General features: G+C 36.9%; 1 pseudogene; it reads left to right on the top strand.

The window, feature by feature from the left end:
• The first annotated feature begins 5165 nt into the window (after positions 1 to 5165).
• LOC103015190 (regulatory factor X-associated protein-like) lies at positions 5166 to 7337 on the top strand (annotated as a pseudogene).
• Positions 7338 to 12465: the final 5128 nt, after the last annotated feature.

Raw genomic sequence — 12465 nt, forward strand, 5'->3', positions numbered from 1 at the left:
AAGACAAACACATGGAGGCTAAACAATACGTTACTAAATAACCAAGAGATCACTGAAGGAATCAAACAGGAAATAAAAAAATACCTAGAGACAAATGACAATGAAAACACGACGACCCAAAACCTATGGGATGCAGCAAAAGCGGTTCTAAGAGGGAAGTTTATAGCTATACAAGCCTACGTAAAGAAACAAGAAAACTCTCAAGTAAACAATCTAACTTTACACCTAAAGAAACTAGAGAAAGAAGAACAAACAAAACCCAAAGTTAGCAGAAGGAAAGAAATCATAAAGATCAGAGCAGAAATAAATGAAATAGAAACAAAGAAAACAATAGCAAAGATCAATAAAACTAAAAGTTGGTTCTTTGAGAAGATAAACAAAATTGATAAGCCATTAGCCAGACTCATCAAGAAAAAGAGGGAGAGGACTCAAATCAATAAAAACAGAAATGAAAAAGGAGAAGTTACAACAGACACTGCAGAAATACAAAACATCCTAAGAGACTACTACAAGCAACTTTATGCCAATAAAATGGACAACCTGGAAGAAATGGACAAATTCTTAGAAAGGTATAACCTTCCAAGACTGAATCAGGAAGAAACAGAAAATATCAACAGACCAATCACAAGTAATGAAATTGAAACTGTGATTAAAAATCTTCCAACAAACAAAAGTCCAGGACCAGATGGCTTCACAGGTGAATTCTATCAAACATTTAGAGAAGAGCTAACACCCATCCTTCTCAAACTCTTCCAAAAAATTGCAGAGGAAGGAACTCTCCCAAACTCATTCTATGAGGCCACAATCACCCTGATACCAAAACCAGACAAAGACACTACAAAAAAAGAAAATTACAGACCAATATCACTGATGAATATAGATGCAAAAATCCTCAACAAAATACTAGCAAACAGAATCCAACAACACATTAAAAGGATCATACACCACGATCAAGTGGGATTTATCCCAGGGATGCAAGGATTCTTCAATATACGCAAATCAATCAATGTGATACACCATATTAACAAATTGAAGAAGAAAAACCATATGATCATCTCAATAGATGCAGAAAAAGCTTTTGACAAAATTCAACACCCATTTATGATAAAAACTCTCCAGAAAGTGGGCATAGAGGGAACCTACCTCAACATAATAAAGGCCATATATGACAAACCCACAACAAACATCATTCTCAATGGTGAAAAACTGAAAGCATTTCCTCTAAGATCAGGAACGAGACAAGGATGTCCACTCTCACCACTATTATTCAACATAGTTCTGGAAGTCCTAGCCACGGCAATCAGAGAAGAAAAAGAAATAAAAGGAATACAAATTGGAAAAGAAGAAGTAAAACTGTCACTGTTTGCGGATGACATGATACTATACATAGAGAATCCTAAAACTGCCACCAGAAAACTGCTAGAGCTAATTAATGAATATGGTAAAGTTGCAGGTTACAAAATTAATGCACAGAAATCTCTTGCATTCCTATACACTAATGATGAAAAATCTGAAAGAGAAATTATGGAAACACTCCCATTTACCATTGCAACAAAAAGAATAAAATACCTAGGAATAAACCTACCTAGGGAGACAAAAGACCTGTATGCAGAAAACTATAAGACACTGATGAAAGAAATTAAAGATGATACCAACAGATGGAGAGATATACCATGTTCTTGGATTGGAAGAATCAACATTGTGAAAATGAGTATACTACCCAAAGCAATCTACAGATTCAATGCAATCCCTATCAAATTACCAATGGCATTTTTTACGGAGCTAGAACAAATCATCTTAAAATTTGTATGGAGACACAAAAGACCCCGAATAGCCAAAGCAGTCTTGAGGCAAAAAAATGGAGCTGGAGGAATCAGACTCCCTGACTTCAGACTATACTACAAAGCTACAGTAATCAAGACAATATGGTACTGGCACAAAAACAGAAACATAGATCAATGGAACAAGATAGAAAGCCCAGAGATTAACCCACGCACCTATGGTCAACTAATCTATGACAAAGGAGGCAAAGATATACAATGGAGAAAAGACAGTCTCTTCAATAAGTGGTGCTGGGAAAACTGGACAGCCACATGTAAAAGAATGAAATTAGAATACTCCCTAACACCATACACAAAAATAAACTCAAAATGGATTAGAGACCTAAATATAAGACTGGACACTATAAAACTCTTAGAGGAAAACATAGGAAGAACACTCTTTGACATAAATCACAGCAAGATCTTTTTCGATCCACCTCCTAGAGTAATGGAAATAAAAACAAAAATAAACAAGTGGGACCTAATGAAACTTCAAAGCTTTTGCACAGCAAAGGAAACCATAAACAAGACGAAAAGACAACCCTCAGAATGGGAGAAAATATTTGCAAATGAATCAACGGACAAAGGATTAATCTCCAAAATATATAAACAGCTCATTCAGCTCAATATCAAAGAAACAAACACCCCAATCCAAAAATGGGCAGAAGACCTAAATAGACATTTCTCCAAAGAAGACATACAGACGGCCACGAAGCACATGAAAAGATGCTCAACATCACTAATTATTAGAGAAATGCAAATCAAAACTACAATGAGGTATCACCTCACTCCTGTTAGAATGGGCATCATCAGAAAATCTACAAACAACAAATGCTGGAGAGGGTGTGGAGAAAAGGGAACCCTCTTGCACTGTTGGTGGGAATGTAAATTGATACAGCCACTATGGAGAACAATATGGAGGTTCCTTAAAAAACTAAAAATAGAATTACCATATGACCCAGCAATCCCACTACTGGGCATATACCCAGAGAAAACCGTAATTCAAAAAGACACGTGCACCCGAATGTTCATTGCAGCACTATTTACAATAGCCAGGTCATGGAAGCAACCTAAATGCCCATCAACAGACGAATGGATAAAGAAGTTGTGGTACATATATACGATGGAATATTATTCAGCCATAAAAAGGAACGAAATTGAGTCATTTGTTGAGAAGTGGATGGATCTAGAGACTGTCATACAGAGTGAAGTAAGTCAGAAAGAGAAAAACAAATATCGTATGTTAATGCATGTATGTGGAACCTAGAAAAATGGTACAGATGAGCCAGTTTGCAGGGCAGAAGTTGAGACACAGATGTAGAGAATGGACATATGGACACCAAGGGGGGAAAACTGCGATGAGGTGGGGATGGTGATGTGCTGAATTGGGCGATTGGGATTGACATGTATACACTGATGTGTATAAAACTGATGCCTAATAAGAACCTGCAGTATAAAAAAACAAACAAAACAACTAATACTCAACTTTCATTGGGTTATTTGTATGGAAATATGTTAATATAAATGTTTCAGACATTACATGAAATTTCTAAAAATCTTATATTTGTATTTGTATGGAAATATGTATGGAAATATGTTAATATAAATGTTTCAGACATTACATGAAATTTCTAAAAATCTTGTATTTGTATGGAAATATGTATGGAAATATGTTAATATAAATGTTTCAGACATCACATGAAATTTCTAAAAATCTTATATTTGTATTTGTATGGAAATATGTATGGAAATATGTTAATATAAATGTTTCAGACATTACATGAAATTTCTAAAAATCTTATATTTGTATTTGTATGGAAATATGTATGGAAATATGTTAATATAAATGTTTCAGACATTACATGAAATTTCTAAAAATCTTATATTTGTATTTGTATGGAAATATGTATGGAAATATGTTAATATAAATGTTTCAGACATTACAGGAAACGTCTAAAAATCTTATATGTTCTGGTATAATGTTATAAGTAATAATCCTAGTTATTACTTTAAAATGTATATCTCAGAAATAACTAATTTTCTTGTCAACTGCATTATTATGAACTTTCATCAAATCTTTAACCATGGTCATTTTTAAGTCTTTTGTCATTTACAGACAGTTCTGGGTGTACTCTGATGATTTTGCAAATATGTTCCTATAAAAGAGTTTCATCTTCAAGAAATTCATGGAAAAGACTCTGACAAGTACAGGTTTCTGGTAACTGACTGTACTGCTGAACTGAATGAATAAGCATTTTCAGAACTCTAATGAAAAACTGATGAACTCATAAAACTGCTAACAAAAGATCAAGATGAAAAAAAAGAAATTAATTACATGGGACTGAGTGAACTGATGAGGATGAGTATAATTTTTGTGACTTTCTGTCTGAATTAAAAAAAAAAAATCCCACAAGGACTCAGAGGAAAAGAATATACAAATCAATTTTCACTGCAAAGTAAAGGAGCTGTTACAGTGGAGGATTACTGGACTGAATGTCAATATTATGACATAGTATAAGTGTGTTTCATGTTTGGTAATTGCAATCATTGTTGCTTTTGTTGTGGTCATCCATGTACAATGCTTGGTGTCAGTCTATCTATCTCTTGTAAAAATAAAATACAGTGTGTGTGTGTGGAAAAAAAAAAAACAAAAAAAAAAAAACAAAAATATGATACCAGCCAAAAGATGTATAGACAGAATGTAAACATTAAAAGAAGCAAGAATAAACTTGTTTTTTAAAATAGAAAGAAAAAAAAAAAAAAAAAAAAAAAGAAATGATCCTATCTAAAGAAGAAAAAGAAAATAAGATTTAAAAAGATTAACAAAGCCTCAGTAAACTATGGGACAATATCAAGCAAGCTAACATATATATAATTGGAGAGAGAAAATGAGGCCAAAAAAAATGAAGAAACAAAGACCAAAAAAAATTGCCCAAATTTGGAAAAAGAGAACAAGTTACAAATCCAAGAAGCCTAGCAAACCCTAAGCAGGATTAAAAAAAAAAAAAGACATCTAGGCACATTATAGTTAATATGCTGGAAATCACAGTTAAAGAGAGAATCTCAAAACCCACCAGAGGAAATAAAATACATTACCTACAAGGGAGCACCAGTACAAATGACAGTTGACATCTCATCAGAAACAATGGAGGACAGAAGACAACAGAATGACATCTTTAAAGTGTTGAAAGGAGAGTCAACCAGGAATTATATATTCTGTGAAATTACCCATTAAAAATGAAGACGAAATAAAGACATTTTCAGATAAATAAAAGCTGAAATAATTCATTGCCAGCAGGTCTGCACTACAGGATATGCTGAAGTAAACTTGTAGCCATCGGCAGGATGAAGAGTACTGGAAATGGTAAATATGTGGAGAACATATCTATCTTTTTATGTATAACGTATTTTCTTCTTCTTTTATTTTCTTTGAGAGGTGACTGACTGTTTAAAGTAAATGTAGGACTTCCCTGGTGGCACAGTGGTTAAGAATCTGCCTGCCAATGCAGTGGACACGGGTTCGAGCCCTGGTCCGGGAAGACACCACATGTTGTGGAGCAACTAAGCCTGTGCATCACAACTACTGAGCCTGTGTGCCACAACTAGTGAAGCCTCTGTGCCTAGAGCCCATGCTCCACAACAAGAGAAGCCACCGCAATGAGAAGGCCGCACGCTGCAATGAAGAGTAGTCCCAGCTCGCCGCAACTAGAGAAAGCCCAACACAGCCAAAAATAAATAAATAAATTTATAAAAAAATAAAGTAAATGTAATAATATAATACCACTGAAAGATAAACTGAGGCACATTAAACTTTTGAAGAGTTCATTGGAGCAAACATTGAATCAGGCAGTGCCAAACTGAAACTGGTTAGAGGGTACTCTAATGTCAGGAGCCAAGGGAAAAGGCTTTTACAGAGCAGTCGCAGGAGCAAAGCAAGGAAATTATTGAATTGGCTCTAGTTTGAGCAGTTGCATTATTTGGGAAATTCCAGTTGGCTGTTTGAGATTGGTTGTTCTCAAGTTTTGATTTTTTTCCCTTGAGGCATTTATAGAAATTGACTCTGGCTTAGGTTTTGGCTTGCTTACTTTGGCTACCAAAGCATTAGAGCCACCCTAGTCTAATGACTTCCTTGTTAATGACTTTCACAATAGTGTGGGGTTTATTATGTATGTATATGTAAAATACATGACAACAATAGCAAAAGGTGGTAAATAAAATTTTAATGTAATAAGATTCTCATATTTTACATATTCATTCATTTAATATATTCATTCTAAATAGACTGTGATGAGTTAAGGATGCATATTATAATCCCTAGAACAACCACCAGAAATGTAATTGAAAGACGGGATAGTTAGGGAGTTTGGGATTGACATGTACACAATGTTATATTTAAAATGGATAACCAACAAGAACCTACTGTATAGCACAGGGAACTCTGCTCAATATTATGTAACAAACTAAATGGGAAAATAATTTGAAAAAGAATAGATACATGTATATGTATGACTGAATCACTTTGCTGTACACCTGAAACTAACACAACATTGTTAACCAACTATATTCCAGCCCCTTTTCCTCTCGCGGGTCCCGGGTCTTGGTTTGCTAAGTGCACTTGGGCCCGGCAGGTGCTGAAAGGTTGGGGTCGTGGACCCTCGCCAGGTCTCAGCAGCACGGAGGTGCAGGCTGTCGCCGAGGGCGCGGGGCCGGCGCCGCTAGCGGCGCGCTCAGCCCCGGGGCCCCCGCCCCTGCCCCCGGCCAGGCCCTGGCTCCAGCCCCCGTCCCGGCCGCGGCCTCGCAGTTCACCCTGCTGGTGATGCGCCCCTGTGGAGGGCAGGACGAGGCTGCGGCCGAAGTGCGTCCTGCGGCAGGTTCCCGCCCTGGGGGGAGCAGCGCCGGGGCGGGCAAGCCCACTCGGTACCTGTGCGAAGTGGCGGGGGATGGCGAGGAGGAGGCGGGGGAAGACGAGACAGACCTGCTGGACACTTCGGACCCCGGGGGGAGGCGAGAGTATGGCTAGTTTGGAGGATCTGGAGGACGAGGAGACCCACTCTGGGGGAGAGCTCGGCAGCACGGGAACCCGGAGCCGGGGCAGCGGCGGGGGCAGCATGAGCAAGACCTGCACCTACGAGGGCTGCAGCGAGACCACGAGTCAGGTGGCCAAACAGCGCAAGCCGTGGATGTACAAGAAACACCGCAACAAGATGTACAAGGATAAGCACAAGAAGAAGAAAAGCGACCAGGCCCTGAACTGCGGTGAGGCCGCCCAGGCTGGCAGCGCGGGAAACGTCAAACTTGAGGAAAGTGCAGATAATATATTCTCCACTGTTAAAGAGAGAACAGAATCTTTTGGGGATCAACCTGCAAGACCTACTCTTTTAGAACAAGTGTTAAATCAAAAAAGACTTCTTACTAAGAAGTCCAGAAGTGGTGCAGTTTTTACAGAAACAGCAACAACTATTGTATCAGCAAGTTTTGGAGCAAAGACAACAGCAGTTTCCAGGAACATCAGTGTGAGGGAATTTATCAAGAAGATCTACACGTTTTTTTATCTTATTGTAGTGGATGGACGTATTTTTATACTAAAGATAAATGGGTTAAGATTTGCCAGTAGAAGGTGAACAGTCATTTTCCTGTGAATGTATGTGTGCATTTGGGGACAATAAGTATCGCACATTGTGCATCTAATCCTTTCAGATCACTGTGGATTTGAAGAAATCAGCTTGTCTTTCCAAAGTAATATTTAATTACAGTGTTTTTTTAAACAAAGTGTTCCTCTTCAGTCATCGTTACTGAAGGTAATGAAGCAGTTGCTTTCTGTGGAAGTCAAGAAGTTAATAGATTTTAATCTTGGATCTCAGTGATTCTCATTAAGGGGCAGTTGGAAACATATGGGTATGTTTTTGCTTGTCACAGTGACCTTGAAAACTGCTGGTTTTTAGTGAATAGGACAGGAATGCTAAGTGTCTGGAATGGTCCCCCACAACTAAGAATTATGTTACATGCAATGCCAATAATCCTCCTGTTAAGAAACACTGAGAGCTATTTGTGATGATAAAATGTAGTTGGGCACCTAGAATTGTGTTCTTGTAATAACCTTTTCTTTGCAGTCAAGACTGGAGCTGTCAAAGAGGTAAGCATATTTTCTGTGTATAAGGAAAGTGATCACTGTTAAATAGCTGTGAGATTAGGATGTGCATCTCCTTTCAGAGATGTGCTGGTAAAACCTGAGAGGCTTTAACCAAGTACCCTGGAATGAATGCATCTCCTAAAGTTGGCTTCTCTACTTCTTGTTCCCTATTAGTGTTGATCTTATTTAAAACAGACAGTCTTGTGTGTAGAATTTGTGAATAGTACAAATGTATCTCATCCCACCAATGTCAGGATGAAATTACTTTTTTATACTCATTTCTTTTTCAAAAAGAGATCCTGAGTATAAGAATAACACTCCAGCATTTTCTGTGTTTTTCAAAATTGAGCTATTTTGAGATTGTGTTATTCCTAAGTAATGTTCAAAGAGTGATGGGTAATCTGGATAGATACTTTTTTCTTGTATTTTCTCCTAGGAAAACTTTTAAAAGGCAAAGCTTACCAATAAGAGTATCAAATGAAATGTCAAGAAAGTATTTCCAGTGTTAGGACAATAAATGCATGTGTCTCAAGTTAAACTTGTGCAAAAATTTGTTAGTTTCTTGGGTTTTAAGCTCTGAAATATATATCAAGTTAAACTTAGTCATGGCTGTTCTAAGATGTACTTAAGGAGAGAAGGAATCTTTTTGTTCATTTTATTTATTTATTTATTTTTGACTGCATTGGGTCTTCGTTGCTGCACGCAGGCTTTCTTTATTTGCAGCTAGCGGGGGCTACTCTTTGTTGCGGTGTGTGGTCTTCTCATTGCGGTGGCTTCTCTTGTTGCGGAGCATGGGCTCTAGGTGCACGGGCTTCAGTAGTTGTGGGTCACGGGCTCTAGAGCACAGGCTCAGTAGCTGTGGCACACGGGCTTAGTTGCTCTGCGGCATGTGGGATCTTCCCAGACCAGGGCTCAAACCTGTGTCCCTTGCATTGGCAGGTGGATTCTTAACCACTGCGCCACCAGGGAAGCCCTCTTTTTGTTCATTTTTGATATATGTTTTATACCTGCATATCTGTGCACAAACGCTTTTACCAGAATTATTCATTAAAGTCCAGTTATTGACCTTTGGAAAAAAAAACCTATATTCCAACATAAAATAAAAAGTTAAAAAAAGAAAGAAATAGAGGTATAGGCAAAAGACCAATAAGAGGAAATGAAAATGAAATGTACAGCATATTGGATTAGTCCAAAAGAAGACTGGAAAAGAGGAACATAGGAAAAAAAACACAAAGAGACAACCAAAAAACAAGTAGCGTTTTGGTAGACTTAAAATCAATAAGTACATTAATTACAAATGGACTAAACACACTAATTAAAAGGCTGAGCTTGTCAGACTGCATAAAAAGCAAGACCCAAATACGTTCAGTCTACAGGAGACACGCTTTAAACATAAAGACACAGGGAAATAGAAATTAACACGTTAGAAAGCTATACCATGCAAGTAGTAAGAAAACTAGTGTAACTATGTTGCTATTGGACAAAGTAGATTTTAAGAGAAAGATTATTATGAGAGATAAAGGGGGACTTTCAAGGGGTTAAATAATAAAAAATACATAAAATCCTTAACGTGTATGTACTTGTATTAGTTTCCTAGCGTTGCCATAACAAAGTACCACAGACTAGGAGACTTAAAACAAAAATTTATTCTCTCACAGTTCTAGAGGCTGGAAGTCTGAAATCAAGGTATCAGAGGGTCACACTTCCTCTGGAATCTGTAGGAAAGGCTCCTTTCTTGTCTCTTCCTAGCTTATGAGGATTTTCCGGCAATCTTTGGTGTCCCTTGGCTTGCAGCTACAGCAGTTCAATCTCTGCCTTCAGTGTCACCTGCATTTGTCTTCACATGGCATTTTCCTACATCATGTCGAATTAGGGCCCACCATAATGACCCCATCTTAATTGATTATACCTGCAAAACCGTATGTCCAAATCAGGGGTTAGGACTTCAGCATATATTTTGCTTATGTTGGCTGCCAAAGCATTAGAGCCACCCTAGTGTCTCTATTTTGGGAAGATATAATTCAGTGCATAATAGTGCCTAATAATAAAGCTTCACAGTACATGGGGGAAAAAAGGGACAAATACAAAGTGAGAAATAGACAAGTTCATTATCATATTGAAATTAACATCCTGTCAGTCTCAACATATTTCAAAAGACAAACATCTGAGATAGTAGAGCTGACTAAAATGGAATTAAATTAGAAATTAATAACAATAAGATATACTGGAAAGCACTAGATAGTGGGAAATGAAGCCATATCTTTATAAGTAATTACAAAGAAATTACATAGAAGAAATTATAAAGGAAATTAGAAAATATTTTGAATGAAATTGATAATGAAAACCCTTATCAAAACTTGTGGAATATAAAACAGTGCTTAGAGGGAGGTTTATATTTTTAAACACCTATATTAGACAAGAAGAAAGTTTAACAATAATGATCTGATGTTCCAGCTTAATAAACTTGAAAAAGAAGAGCAAATTAAACCAAAAGTAAATAGAAGGAAATAATAGATATGAGAAGAAATCAATGAAAAAGCAGAGAAAATTAAAGCCAAAAGCTGGTTCTTTGAAAAAATTAATAAAATAAATAATCTATTAGATGGATTAATCAAGAAAAAAGAAAGAAAACACAGATTACTTAAATCAGGAATGAAAGAGGGGTTACTACTACAGAGTCTACTGACATTAAAAGAGTAATACGGCAGAATAAGGACCCCTGAAAATTCTGCCTCCATAAAAGAAAACTAGCAAAAATTGTCAGGATCAGCTTTTTCAGAACTCTGTAAATTAGCAAAAAGCTTGCAACAATTCAGAAAAATGCTTATTCAAAGAAAGTGGTTGAATCTTGGTAAGAACAGCAAGCTTTGTGGGGTTTTAACTTGACCTTTTCCCATTACCCCCACCCTAGCTCCATGGTAGTCTTAAAAACCAATAGCCTGCAAATAACTCTAAGCCCTTGGAAAACACTGGGAAACTTATTGGTTTTAGGCACTTAAGGAAATCCTTATCTAGTCATTAGCTGATCACGAAGCTAACCAAGCAGAGAGTTTAGAGAAACACATGATGAAGAATACACACTTTATGGAATTAATTCAAAAAAGTCACTAAACAAATAACAGCAACAAACAGCCACAACAACAAACCCTGGGAAGGGGGAATCTGGTGTCCACAGTGCCACATTGTATTATTTTAAATGTCCATGTCCAGTTTTGAACAAAAAATTGATGACAGTTGGTGATACATACAAAGAAACAAGAAAACATGGCTCATATAAGAAAAAAAAAATTAACAGAAACTGTCTCTGAGTAAGCACAGATGTTGGACTTTCTAGACAAATACTTTACATCAGTTATTTTAAATGTTCCAAGAACATTAGGAAATCATGTCTAAAGAAATAAAGGAAAGCATGAGAATGATGTCTCTTTAAACAGAGTATCAGTAAGGAAATAGAAATTATTATTATTTTTTTAAAAAGAACCAAATGGAAATTCTGGAGTTGAAAAGTACAATAACTGAAATGAAAAATTCACTAGAGGGGCTCAACAGCAGATTTGATCAGGCAGAAGTGAGAATTCATGAATCAGGACATAGATCAACTGAGATGATCCAGTCTGTGAAACAGAAAAGAAAAAGAATAAAGAAAAATGAACAGAGGCTCAAACACCTGTGAGACATCAACAAGCTCACCAACATACACATGATGTGAGTTCCTAAAGGAGAGGAGAGGAAGGAGGGCAGAAAGAAGATTGGAAGAAATAACAAAGGAATAAAAAGAGTATATTAGAAAATATTTAACACAGAAGAAGGCAGTAACAGAGAAATTGAAAAGCAAAAAAGATATATAACATAAAAATAGGTAGTGAATGGCAGATGTAAATCCTATCTTTTTAGTAATTTAATGTAAATGGATTAGATGCTCCAATTAAAAGGCAGAGACTGGCAGAATGCACAAAACACATGATCTGACTACATGCTGTACACAAGAACCACACTTTAGTTTCAAAGACACAAATAGGTTGAAAGTAAAAGGATAGAAAAAGAGACACCATACAAATAGTAACCAATAAGAAGACAGACCACATTTGGGTCTCAATAAATTAAAAGGATTGAAATAATACAGAGTATATTCTCTAACCACAGTGGAATGTATTTAGGTAGGTCTTAGTAAATATCTACTGCATAGAATTTGATAAACATAAAGTATGCCCCTCCTAGTGTTCTTCACTGGCTAACCAGCCTTTTTAAACTTCTCTGCCTGGAAGGAGAGTTCTACAAGCCTTCTGGCATGAGTCAGCTCACCTCGCACACAAGAGCTAGGTCAGAGGGGATTTCATAGTGTTCATTTCCTGGCAACTGCTCCCCATGGAGGCGGGGCAGCATTTTATAGTAGGAAATGCTTTGCTTCTGGAATCAGATAGTCTGGATGCCAATAACCATTACCTTAGGCAAGTTATTTAGTTTCTCTAAGCCTCAGTTTTCTCATCTGTACCATGAGATAACTATACCTCAAAG

This window comes from Balaenoptera acutorostrata, chromosome 20 (assembly GCF_949987535.1).
Source record: "Balaenoptera acutorostrata chromosome 20, mBalAcu1.1, whole genome shotgun sequence".
Taxonomy (NCBI): domain Eukaryota; kingdom Metazoa; phylum Chordata; class Mammalia; order Artiodactyla; family Balaenopteridae; genus Balaenoptera; species Balaenoptera acutorostrata.